Source organism: Podarcis vaucheri, assembly GCF_965113315.1.
Source record: "Podarcis vaucheri genome assembly, chromosome: 1".
Taxonomy (NCBI): domain Eukaryota; kingdom Metazoa; phylum Chordata; class Lepidosauria; order Squamata; family Lacertidae; genus Podarcis; species Podarcis vaucheri.
In genome coordinates, this window is record NC_138759.1 from 105,916,306 (window position 1) to 105,928,566 (window position 12,261).

General features: G+C 42.9%; 1 protein-coding gene across 1 annotated transcript in view; it reads left to right on the top strand.

The window, feature by feature from the left end:
* LYPD6 (LY6/PLAUR domain containing 6) overlaps window positions 1–12,261 on the top strand; it is a 680,840-nt gene that overhangs the window by 484,810 nt on the left and 183,769 nt on the right. The window lies entirely within an intron of this gene.

Below are 12,261 nucleotides of genomic sequence, written 5' to 3' on the forward strand. Positions count from 1 at the left end.
ACCTAAGACATTTTGGCACTTGAGGCAGACCAAGATGGCGTCTTCCCTCCCCGCCAGGGAAGAAGGAGTGAGGGAAGATCTACATCACTCACAAGGAGTCAGGTGTGGGGGAAGGAAGAAAAATCAGGTTCTGCTGCCCTGGTAGATTCTGCCGCCTGAGACAGTTGCCTCACCTTGCCTCATTGGTGGACCAGCCCTGGTAACATAGAAGAACTTGGACCACACACAGCCCTTCTCTGGCAGTGCATTTATGTTGATTCAAAGATTCATTCATTCAATGCAACTTGGAACCTGGCATTGTTCTGAGTGACACACACAAGTTCATTTGCTGACACTGGCTCCTGTTTAGAGAAAATGGTGTTTATCAAATCACATTGTACAGAAGTGACAAAACAAGCGCTCCTCTGCCAAATGCTCCCCCCCCCCGTTGCTCTATTTCGAAAACAGGGCTGTCATAGAAAACATTTTCTAATGCTGAGTAATATATGTACATGTTTTTCAATATCACCTTTTTAATACAGGAAATGTCAAACTAGACAGAAACAATTAGTCAGCTACTTGAGTTCCAGAACAAGGTGAAGTGGTTTTTTTCTCTCTCTCTCTTTTTCTTTTACTGCTAACATGCTGTTAGTACATGAAGTATTTGCCAGCACCTTTCATACTTACGGTAAGCTCAATGTTAACCATGAATCATCCGACTCAAGGCAGGGTAACTTTTCTGTCCTGTTGTTGTTGTTTAGCTTTGTTAGCCACTGTTTTTTTATAAATATATATATATATGGCTCAAAGTGACTTAAGAGGATAAAATACAACAGGTAGAAACAAGTAAAACTATATATATATATATATATATATATATATATATATATATATATATATATATGCAGGTTTTGGTGTCTTCGGGTGTCTTCCCGTGTAAGAGTCGGGGTGTCTGTGCGACGTTTCGACGAGGTCTCACTCGTCATCTTCAGGCTGGTGCTTTCGGCTTCTTGTTACTGGAACAGAGCAGAGTCTGGTGTTTGAGTTCCTATAAATACTGTTGAGGGGTGTGGTGTATAGCCTCCAACGTTCTGGGCAGAGAGGAAGTTCCTAGATTAGTGTGCCTTTTCTTCTTTTGTTCCTTAATTACTTGAGGGATATCTTGGGTGATTTCATGAGTGATATTCTGAATACCACTGGGTGGGTCATTAAGTGGTATTCAGAATATCACTCATGAAATCACCCAAGATATCCCTCAAGTAATTAAGGAACAAAAGAAGAAAAGGCACACTAATCTAGGAACTTCCTCTCTGCCCAGAACGTTGGAGGCTATACACCACACCCCTCAACAGTATTTATAGGAACTCAAACACCAGACTCTGCTCTGTTCCAGTAACAAGAAGCCGAAAGCACCAGCCTGAAGATGACGAGTGAGACCTCGTCGAAACGTCGCACAGACACCCCGACTCTTACACGGGAAGACACCCGAAGACACCAAAACCTGCATTCCTGTACCCGTGAAAATCTACACACACACACACACACACACACATATATATGGTGTGTAAATGCTCATCCAGTAATGCGATGAAGACAGGTGCTACCCACCGCACTGAAAGATGAGCACCACCCTAGAGGCTAGCTTAGTTAGCAAATTCCCAAGTCAATAAAAAGGTGTTAGCATGGTAATTATAAAAATGGCACCAGGAAAGCATTCAACAGATGGCACCATGACTGAAAAGGCCCTTTTCTGTTATTGAGTAGATTTATCACATGTAAGGATGGAAGACAGATTTGATTCAGTTCACATTAAAGGCAAGCCTACCTAATTTGCACTTTCTGAAACAATATGAGAACAGAAATGAGAACACTGCTAAATTCAAGAATTCACACTTCTGTGAATTTTTGAGTGCAGTTCACCAGCCAAATACTGTGAGCAAAAACACATATACTGGGGTAAAGGGTACCTAAGAATGCGTATATTCGTGAAAATAATTTTAAAAATATGTTGTATTGGGGAAAATTGGGATGCAAAAAAGTGCATCTATGGGGAGATGGCATACAAACATGAGAGCCAGTGTGGTGTAGCGCTTAGACATGGGAGACCAGGTTTCAAATCCCCACTTGGTCATGACAGATTCAGCCATCCCTGAAAGGAGACAAGAAAATGAAAAGGTTTGAAAGTGAAGACTCAGAGCTGGCCCACTGAAATAAATGAACCTAAGTTAGTCTGCAAACATCTTGTGTTCCATCATGTTTGAAAGCAGCCACCACTGTCCCAGTCTCAAAGAAAACAGCAACTAACTGCCTAAATGACTACAGACCTATTGCATTAACATCTGTAGTGATGAAATGCTTCGAGAGATTGGTCCTTCAACACCTTAGGACATGGTTTCCTCCAGATTTTGATAAACATCAGTTTGCCTATAGGAGAAATAGGTCAACAGATGATGCCATAGCTACAGCCTTTCACCTTGCAGGGAGTCATCTGGAGAGACAGGAATTATGTTAGAATGTTGTTTATTGATTATAGCTTGGCATTTAATGGTTTCCTTCTTCTGGACATTCTTATCAAAAAGCTGATGGAACTAGACCTTTCTTCTACCATCTGTGACTAGTTTAAAGACTTTCTGAGGGATCGGACACAAACAGTGAGGACTGGGCCTGTTATATCTACCTCCCTGAAGCTCAGCACTGGCACCCCACAGGGATGTACTTGTTGTATGCATATGACTGTATTTCATCTGATCCATCCACTGTAATTATTAAGTTTGCAGATGATGCTACCATAATGGGTCTAATTACAGGTGGAGATGAATCAGCGTACAGGGGGGATGTTCATGGTACTTAGAGAATAACATGGCACTTAGAGAATAACTATTAGCAAGACAAAGGAGATTGTGCTGGACTTTCGGAGGAAGAAAGGGGAACTAGCCCCATTGTATATCCGGGGGGGGTTGTGTGGAGAGAGTCTCTTCCTTTAAATTCCTGGGTGTTTACCTTAGTTGGAAAACAATATAACTCAGGTGGTTAGGAGGCCCAACAGAGACTCCATTTTCTCAGGGTCTTGCAAAAGAACAATGTTAAACAACAACTGATGACCTCCTTCTACCGGTCCACAATAGAAAGTGTCCTCTCATATTGTATCACAGTGTGGTACGTTGGCTTGACAGCCACGGACAGAAAGTCTTTACAGAGGGTAGTGAACACAGCACATGATATCATGGGCTGTCCCCTGAGCCCGCTAGATGACATCGCAGGGATCATTGCCTTAGGAGAGCAAGAAAAATTCTCAGGGACGATTCACACCCCGGCCAGCACCTCTTTAATCTTCTACCCTCGGGCAGGAGATATAGAAGTATAATCAGTCGTACCAACAGGCTAAAAACCAGTTTCTATCTGTGGGCTGCTGAAAGGAAAATAATATAGTGTTACTGACTTTCAGGGATGGTGTGTTGTGCGACAAGCACACAGAGTGCAATGAGATTGAGTGTTGAGGGAGTGGGAGGGAGCCCCGGTTAATTTCATTGTACACAGGTTGTACATTGACAATAAAGGTATTATCATTAGTCACGTCCATTAACTTAAATGGCTCCATTCTGAGTAGGACTAACAGTGAACAGGACCCAAGAAACCTGAGCCTTTCTTTTTTGGTACAGTGCCTAGTAAATGTGGGGCACTTTTATAAATGTTAAATTAAAATGCTGATACTGTTACAAGAGCAGCCAGTTTCTGACAATGGGGCTGGGGGAGTGCAAAATGTCATAATGAGCAACGGACAGGTGAGATCTTCCAAAGGAGAGATGCTCATAAGAATATTCACAAAATGAACATGACATTTGTATTTTATACCAGGCGACTTCTTGAGAGCTCTGGTGGGGCATGTTCAAAATGGTGTCTGGTTCTTTCCCCCAAACCTCTATCAACTACATGATGGAAACAAAACAAATCCTGCAGTGTAAATTAGTGATTCCCCTCCCTGAAAGCCGCTGCTGAAATCATCAAAAATTGGATTGCTTTCCTTGGATAAAGAATGTGTCAGCAAAGAACACATTACCTGATAAAATTACTTCAGGGAGGAAGGAATTCATGCATTGGTGTAGCTTGAAAGGTGTTTATGATGCAGCGAAATAAAACAGGAATATAAAACAGACCTGGTTGTCTAAGTAATGAATGAGTATCAATTGGAGAAAATTGACTTACATGCAATCTAGTTATTTCTGCCAAAAGAGGAGGCGGTGGGGTGGGGTGGGGGGGACATGACCTCAATATCTAAAGCAAGCTAAAGACTTATATGGGACACACAGTTTCCCCCTCTCATTCTCCCTTTTAACCAGATCCTAGCCTTAAACAGACCTAAGATCTCTTGGGAGAAGTTCTATTTAGCTCAGTGGCAGTAATTGCAGCCCTAAGCTACTGACTCATCCCCTTAGCTACTCCTAATTATGCAGAAATCTTGTTTTACCCTCCCAAAGTAGAGAAGAAAAATAAGGTTTGCGAATAAGGGTGGGTGGTTGTTGTTGTTGTTGTTGTTTTAAGAACTGCTTAGTAGAATTACATTGAAATGCAAGCAATAAATATGTTTAGCAGACCAGCTATCAACAACTCCATGGAGGGAAACATGAAATGCAAAATCTAATTTTCACCCCAGGGTTTTGTTTTGCTTTTTTAATCCCCCTTTGGAGCTAACTTTACTTAATGTATCTGCATTTTTTAAAAAACAGACAACAAACTAGAGCAAAGGAATGTGCAAGAGAACCCATTCGTCTTTTCATAATGGACCCCGTGACGAGAATTGTATCAGGTGAATGTCACTGTCTGAGGCCATGGGTGGCAAGTTCTCATTCTGCTGCTGGGGGATTTAAAATAAGTCCCCTTCAGACGTTATATTAGGACTAAATGGGGGGGGGAGGGCATCACAGCAGCGAGCTTCTCTTCTGACCTTTATGCATTCATTAGAACAAGAGCACTGGCCATGCGCTATATAGTCCAATGACATATGGGTAGGCAGTCCCTGCACATACAGCATTTGCATGGCTCTGTGAGAGATTCCTCTGCACCTACCATCTAAAAGCAGAGGGCTTGGTGTCTGCAGAAGTTCTAATAAAACACATAGGCTGCCACAATGCTGCTCCACCACCCTGAGCTAAACTGCAATCATTATGTTTGAAAGGAGCTATAGAATGTAGCTGTTCTTCACATCCAGCAAAGCCAGTCTGGTTTCTTTAGAGAAAGAGTAAGATAGATGGATGGTTGGATGGGTGATAGGTAGATAGGAAGACAGACAATGCTGTTGTTTTTAAATCTTGCCCATCTGGCTGGGTTTCCCCTGCCACTCTGGGCAGCTTACAACAAATATAAAAACACAACAAAACATCAAACATTAAAAACCAAAATATCCTATACAAGCAACAAACAAAGCAATAAATCAATAGAAATCGATAGCAACAACAACAACAACAACAACAACAACAACAACAAACAGTTTACAGTTATACCCAAATTAAAATAACCACCAACTCCAACTAAACATTTACCCAACACCAACCCAACAGAAACAAAACAGAGGAACCAAAATTGGAACCATTTAAAACATTTTTTAAAATTTTAGCCAATTGCCACAAACCAAGAGTTGTTCCAGAAATGTCCCAGTGGCCTCCCAAGAGCCTCTTTTAGCTGTTCAGGGTGAGTCTGGGCCCCGCCCCCTGGGCCAGGTGGAAATGGGCAGCTGCAGCAGATGTAGATAAACAGACACACACACATATGTGAAACCAAGAAACAATAAATGCTCGAAGAGATAAATGGCATAAGGAAGTGTAAGAGTGAGGCTAAGGGCTCACCCATAATTGTTCTACTACCACTTCCCCCGGGAAACCCATTCTTTACTGCGGAATCTGAACCAACGCCAATCGGGTTTCCCGCAGATCGACACTTGCTCCGATTCAGCGCTAAAGAGTGGTTTTTCCTGGGGAAAGTTGTGGGGCAAACACAAAACTACTCAGACCTGCGGGACAAGTGGAAAACTGCTCAGATTCATGCTTTCTAGGCACGGGACAAGCAGAAGTGTGGTTGAGCCCCCAGAGCTAAGTAATGGCAGCAACAGATGCAAGAGAATCAAACAGACAATTGGTTATGAAGTCTTGCCTCACTTGCTCTGGCCCATACCCTCCTCAAGGGCCTTTGTCTGGCTGGAATGTGTCTTTGCCCCTTGCTTGCTTGGGTGGAGGTGTTTGTGTGTGTGTGGAAACATCTGGTTTTGAACAGCTGGAGCTTAGTATACTATGAGAAGATAAGAGGTGCATCTGTTGCTTGCCCAATTTTACCTTTGACCCGACCCACCATTAACATTGGAGGAAATGTGGCCCCTGAGCTAAAATTCTCTACTCCTGGTTTAGAGGCTATGAAGGGTCCCATATAAGACATTTTCATTTGCAATGATATTTTATGTTGTTTCTTTTGCTCATAATTTTACGATATAGCAACCGGTTTTTACTATGTCTATATATTATTTACCCCACCCATTTTCTACATATACTAAAACAAATAAGAGGAGGGAAGTAGAAGCATTTCTGCAGAAGCTGAAAACTTCTCATTATCTGATGTTGCAATCAGATTTTGCACAGAGTTACTAGCAGAGCTTAACCACAAGGATCAGATTGGTTTAAAAATCTTTCCATAATTTGCTTTGGCAGCTGCAAATATGTGATTGCATATATCCTGGAACATAAATATATCTTGCTGAAATTTGCATTTTTGTAAGTGTGGTTAAGGGGGGGGAGAGAGAAAATATTATAAAGAACTAGAAACGCCCTTCCTTCCTGATTAACTTGCTATTTTATTTCCTTCTTATTTTTCTATATCTCGACCTATCGTTTTTTTACTTCTGTTTGTTTCTGTCAGTGTGCCACATTCAACCTTTTCTATGAAATGTCTATACTTATTTTCTGTTGTTTCAACAAAAAAATTAACTCCTTGCTCCAGATATTAGAATTGATTTGTGTTTATTGAATAATGATGAACATCTAAATCAAGCTGAAATCTACACTTCTTTTCTTTCAGAAATGTTATTTCACTTTGAATATATGGATATATATGTATATAGTGCAGGGCTAGGAAACCTGTAACCAGCGGAGACTGCTCCATTAGGGCAAACGGGGATTGCCTCACCAACCGCAGTCTGCCCTCAGCCAATCCCCAACTGCCTGCCTTCTTTCTTATGATAAGTTATGAGGTGACTCTGCCTGGCTTTGGCTCCACCTACTGTTTGTCCTCCAGCATTATGTCCTGCCAGTCTCAATGGGCAGCAGCCACCAGTACTTTTAACCTTCCAGATATTAATTCATTGTTCCATTTATCTCCCATCTTTTCTCCAAAAAGATGGCACACACGGTTCTCTCCTTCCCTTTTTTATCCTCCCAACAAGCCTCTGAGGCAGTTTAGGCTGAGCAGTACTGACTGGCCCTAGGTAACCAGGTTCACTTCATGGAGAGTGATGGTTGAACTGGAATCTCCCACGTTCTTCAGTCCTACACCATGCTGGTTCTCATTCCTGCCAGCTAGGTGACAACTCCTATACTACCTGACCCCTGGCCATGTTGGCTGGGGTGGATGGGAGTTGGAATCCAGTAACATCTTGAGGGCCACAGGTTCCCTCCTTGAACTGGCAGGGGGAAGTCCTTGCTCCACAGAGTTTCTTCAGAAAGATTCAATTAAAATATATATATTCATCATAAATGACCCTTTGAGATGATTGTGGGTTCCTTGTTTAATTGTGGTTCACAGAATCATCTCAGACCCATTCTGAGATGTTGCATCACAATGGGCCTGTGGTTTCTTACCCATCTGTTTGCCTTTTACTTAAGAAAATGAGAAGAACCCTGCAGAATCAGACTGAAGATCTATCTGGTCCAGGATCCTTTTCCCCCACAACAGCCAACCAGATGCCTCTGGAAAGCATTATGTGAGGGCAACAGCCCTCTCCTCATTGTTGCTCTTTGACAACAGGTACACAGATAAATTGGGTGGCGCTGTGGGTTAAACCACAGAGCCTAGGACTTGCTGATCAGAAGGTCAGCGGTTTGAATCCCCACGACGGGGTGAGCTCCTGTTGTTCAGTCCCAGCTCCTGCCAACCTAGCAGTTTGAAAGCACGTCAAAGTGCAAGTAGATAAATAGGTACTGCTCCGGCGGGAAGGTAAACGGCGTTTCCGTGTGCTGCTCTGGTTCACCAGAAGCAGCTTAGTCATGCTGGCCACATGACCCGGAAGCTGTACGCCGGCTCCCTTGGCCAATAAAGCGAGATGAGCGCAGCAACCCCAGAGTCGGTCACGACTGGACCTAATGGTCAGGGGTCCCTTTACCTTTACCTTTACACAGATAAATACAGCCTCTGAACTTGGAGGGTGCATTTAACCGTCATGGCTGATAGACATTGAAAAACTTGTCCTCCATGAATTTGTCTCATTTCCTTTCAAAGTCATCCATATGAGTGCTCATCATATAAATGTGTAATAATGATCTGGAACTTGAGCTACAGAAAACCACCTACTTGTCCATTGAGCTTCTATTGAGTACTCTAACTGGCCATGGCTCTCTAGGATCTCCTACCTCTTCCTTTTAACTCGGAATGATGGACTGAGCCATAGGGCCTTCTGAATGAAAAGCAAATGCTCTACCACTGAGCTACAGTGACACCATTGTAGAGTAGACTTGGAGACATAGGTCTGGGACCCTGTTGCCCATGAGGGAGTATCAAATGACTCCCAGAGACAGCTAGCTGGACACACACACACACACACACACACACACACACAGGTACATCGGGTTGCAAACACTTTGGGTTACAAACACTTGGGGTTACAGACTCCGCTAACCCGGAAGTAGTACCTCGGGTTACAAACTTTACCTCAGGATGAGAACAGAAATCTCACGGCAACAGCACAGTGGCAGTGGGAGGCCCCATTAGCTAAAGTGGTACCTCAGGATAAGAATGGTTTCAGGTTAAGAACGGACCTCCAGAACGAATGGTGTGAAAGTGAGAAAAATTGGAGTAATGGCAGCAGCTAGGAGAACGTGACTGAGCAGCCAGGGTAATATGGGGGCCAAAAAGTTTCATGATGGCAGCAAAGCTCTAAGCACAGCACAGGCCAGGAGCAGCTAGGGCACCCTCCCTCAGACATGGTCATGTTCCTGCTGCGGCATAGTCCCTGCTCATGTGGCCTTCATATATCTATTGGTTTGACCAAATTGGCCTGTAAATCCAAGCTGCTAAATTGTTTCTATTCTGTTCTATTCGCAGTGCAAGCCATCTATTTGTTTAATTGTCGTGTTGCGGAGGAGACAATTGAGATAACATTCTCCATCTATTTGCTTATAAATGAAGAACTGGTACCGGCAGCTTAGCAAATTTAACACTAGCAGCTTCCTTTAATGGAGCATGAATCTGCTTAAGCCAGCCATAAATATTTGTGGGCAGCATGAATAAAAATAATTTCTAACGAATAATTACAGCTGAGATTAAGAGTTGACATATTGCTGCTTGGCAGCCGCACAGCTGGGTTCTTAGCTCAGAGCATTAGACGAGCTCGATTACTTGCAATGGGGGGTTATTTATTCTGCTGACCTGCTAGCACAATTCTCCTCAGGGCTCTTTTTTTCTATCAGAGCATAATATCTCACAGTGTTAGCATGTCTGTTTACTTCTTCCATTAAATTCATTCCCCCCCCCCAACCTCCCCAGGTGTGTGATGGATTATTTTTTTTAAAACACTGTGTCTCTATTATGCTATTGTTTCCAGTTTAAATGGGTTCCCTTGGGCAGAGATGTTCATATTCAGATTTGCCCCCCCCCCCCGCCGCCCCCCAATGGAAAGACAAATAAACACAAACCTGTGTCAAGAGATGGGGCATTTTATGGCCAAGGGTTGTGTCAATCAATGACAGTTGCTTATTTCCTGTAAAGAGGGACAGTGTGGTGTAGTGGTTATAGAAGGCTGGACCAGGACCTGCGCTTCCTAGGTTCCAATTTCCATTCAGTCATGTAACTCTCTGGGTTGCTTTGAGTCTGTTATGTTTGTTCAGCCAGAACCCACCACACAGGGATTTTTTGAGGATAAAGCGTGGAGCTGGGGAGAATGACGTATGCCACCTTGAATTCCTTGCAGGAAACCTGAGGTATACATGTAATAGACAGAGCTTCACAATTTGCAATTTTTTTTTCCTGGACCTGCTATTTGATTTCCTTCTCCCTCCCCTCCCTCAAAAGAAATTCTGTTGTTGTTTACTTGGCAAATGGCAAGTGTCCTGTGGTTGAAGGTGGCTGATGAATTGAGCACAGAGGACAAATGTTTCTGCAACTTGTATGGCTTGTATGGCTAAAGCCATGGGGAAGGAAAATGATGTGTCTGGCAATGTGTTTTTCACTTTGGGGGCAACCTCTCAAGCTAGGTCTTGCTCCCTCTTGTAACATTTCAGGGCCAAACTAGACATGATGCTAGAGGTGCAAGGACTTCCATCGGATGGTTTCATGTTTACATTGCTACCGTTTTTGAAGACTCCTTAAGTTACTGGAGTAGTGGGGTGGAAGGGAAGAAGTGCTTAAACTTTTCACTATGGAATGTTTTCGCATTCAAAATTCACCATCACCACCACTGGGTTTTTTCCTGCTTTGCAGGGGAGGGGGGGAAGAAGCAGGGGAAAAGATATCTGATCTATGTACCTTTCCCCCTGAAGATATCAAACAGTTGGGATGGCCATTTTGATCAGCAAAACAACCTGAGGTATTAGGCATCCCCATCTATGTTGGTATTACATCATATCTGAAGTAATATCTTCATGCCTTCTGTGTTGTTCCCACTTTGTCCCTGAGACAATGTCCTTTTTCAAGAATACTTGTATTTCTGCTCCATGGGATAGTTCTACACCCTGAATAACTACAAACAGGAATTGTTGGATACCAATTCTACTTCACCTCAGCCACCATGGTAAATTTCAGGGAGTTGTTCTCCAATCACAGGTGAAGGACCACAGGTTATGATTTAAATCAACCTTAGTCAATGCTTTTAAAATACATTTCTTATCCAAGGTGTGCTTTTCAAACTTCCTGAGGACTTCGTTCTTCTCCAGTGAAACCTCTTTCCCTTCTCTATTGAAATCTAAAATAGAGGAACCTCTGTCTTATTTATTATGCTTTGAATAAGTGGAATGTCTTGAGAAGAAGCCATCGGTTCATTATTTCATCTTCTTGCTGTGACGAGATTTTTTTATATACTCATGATGCCTCATTAAGCTTACTTAACATCTTGTGAAATCCACGTGGCTAGTATCCACTCCTTAGAAGCAGTCACTCCTATTGCTGGAATGCAGAAAAAACAACAGATTCTTTAAGGGCCAAAGGGTGAAAAATGAACTTATATTAATAGAGGCAATAAAATGTGCATGTGCCACAACACTAAAAAGACGGCATTTCATTCTTGCATAGGCACACCAAGAGTTGTGTAATCCCATCAGAAATTCTACCCTACTGGTTTAACCAAGGTTCTTGGTATGTTCTAGAATATTTGGTGCCATAGATGTTGTTGTTGATGATGGTGATAGTAGTGTACAGAGCTAAAAAATATTCTGAGATGGTATTAAAATATTATGTTTTCTGTCATTAATTAGGGAAAGAAGGGCTTAAATTACTGGGGGCGGGGAACACTTCAACAATTCCACTACAACTGCTTGATCTAGAATGGGCTTGCCACTTTGGGTTCCTTTGGGAACCCAATCAATCAATCAATCACCCTTGGCTGACTCTCCAAGGACCATGTGCCAGCTGTATGCTTGGTCACCCCACATTCTTTCATGCACTCATTCACAACGATCAAACAAAGGAGATACACAGAGGCACACAGCACTCCTGACCCAGTTGATACATGAAGAACAGCTGAGGAGAGAGTTTATTGCCTCTTCTCCACTCATCAATCTGATGAACCAGTAAGGGGGCAATTTGCATCACTATTAGGGTACTAGGTTTCACTCTCCATGGTACTACCTCTACCAGGTCTTTTTTCCCCCAGCCAGAACGCACCGGAACCCAGTTCCAGTACCTCTCAGGTAGGCTGTGGCACCTGTCAGGTAGGCACCATTACCATTATAAGAGAACAAGGAAGACATTCATGGTGTTATGGCACCTCTTTTATAGAAAAATAGCACTGGTCTCTTCTTTCTCCCCCTTCTCTGCTGCCCAAGTTGATAACAGAGGTGGATTTAGGGCAGCGTGATCAGTTCCTCTCCACTGGGT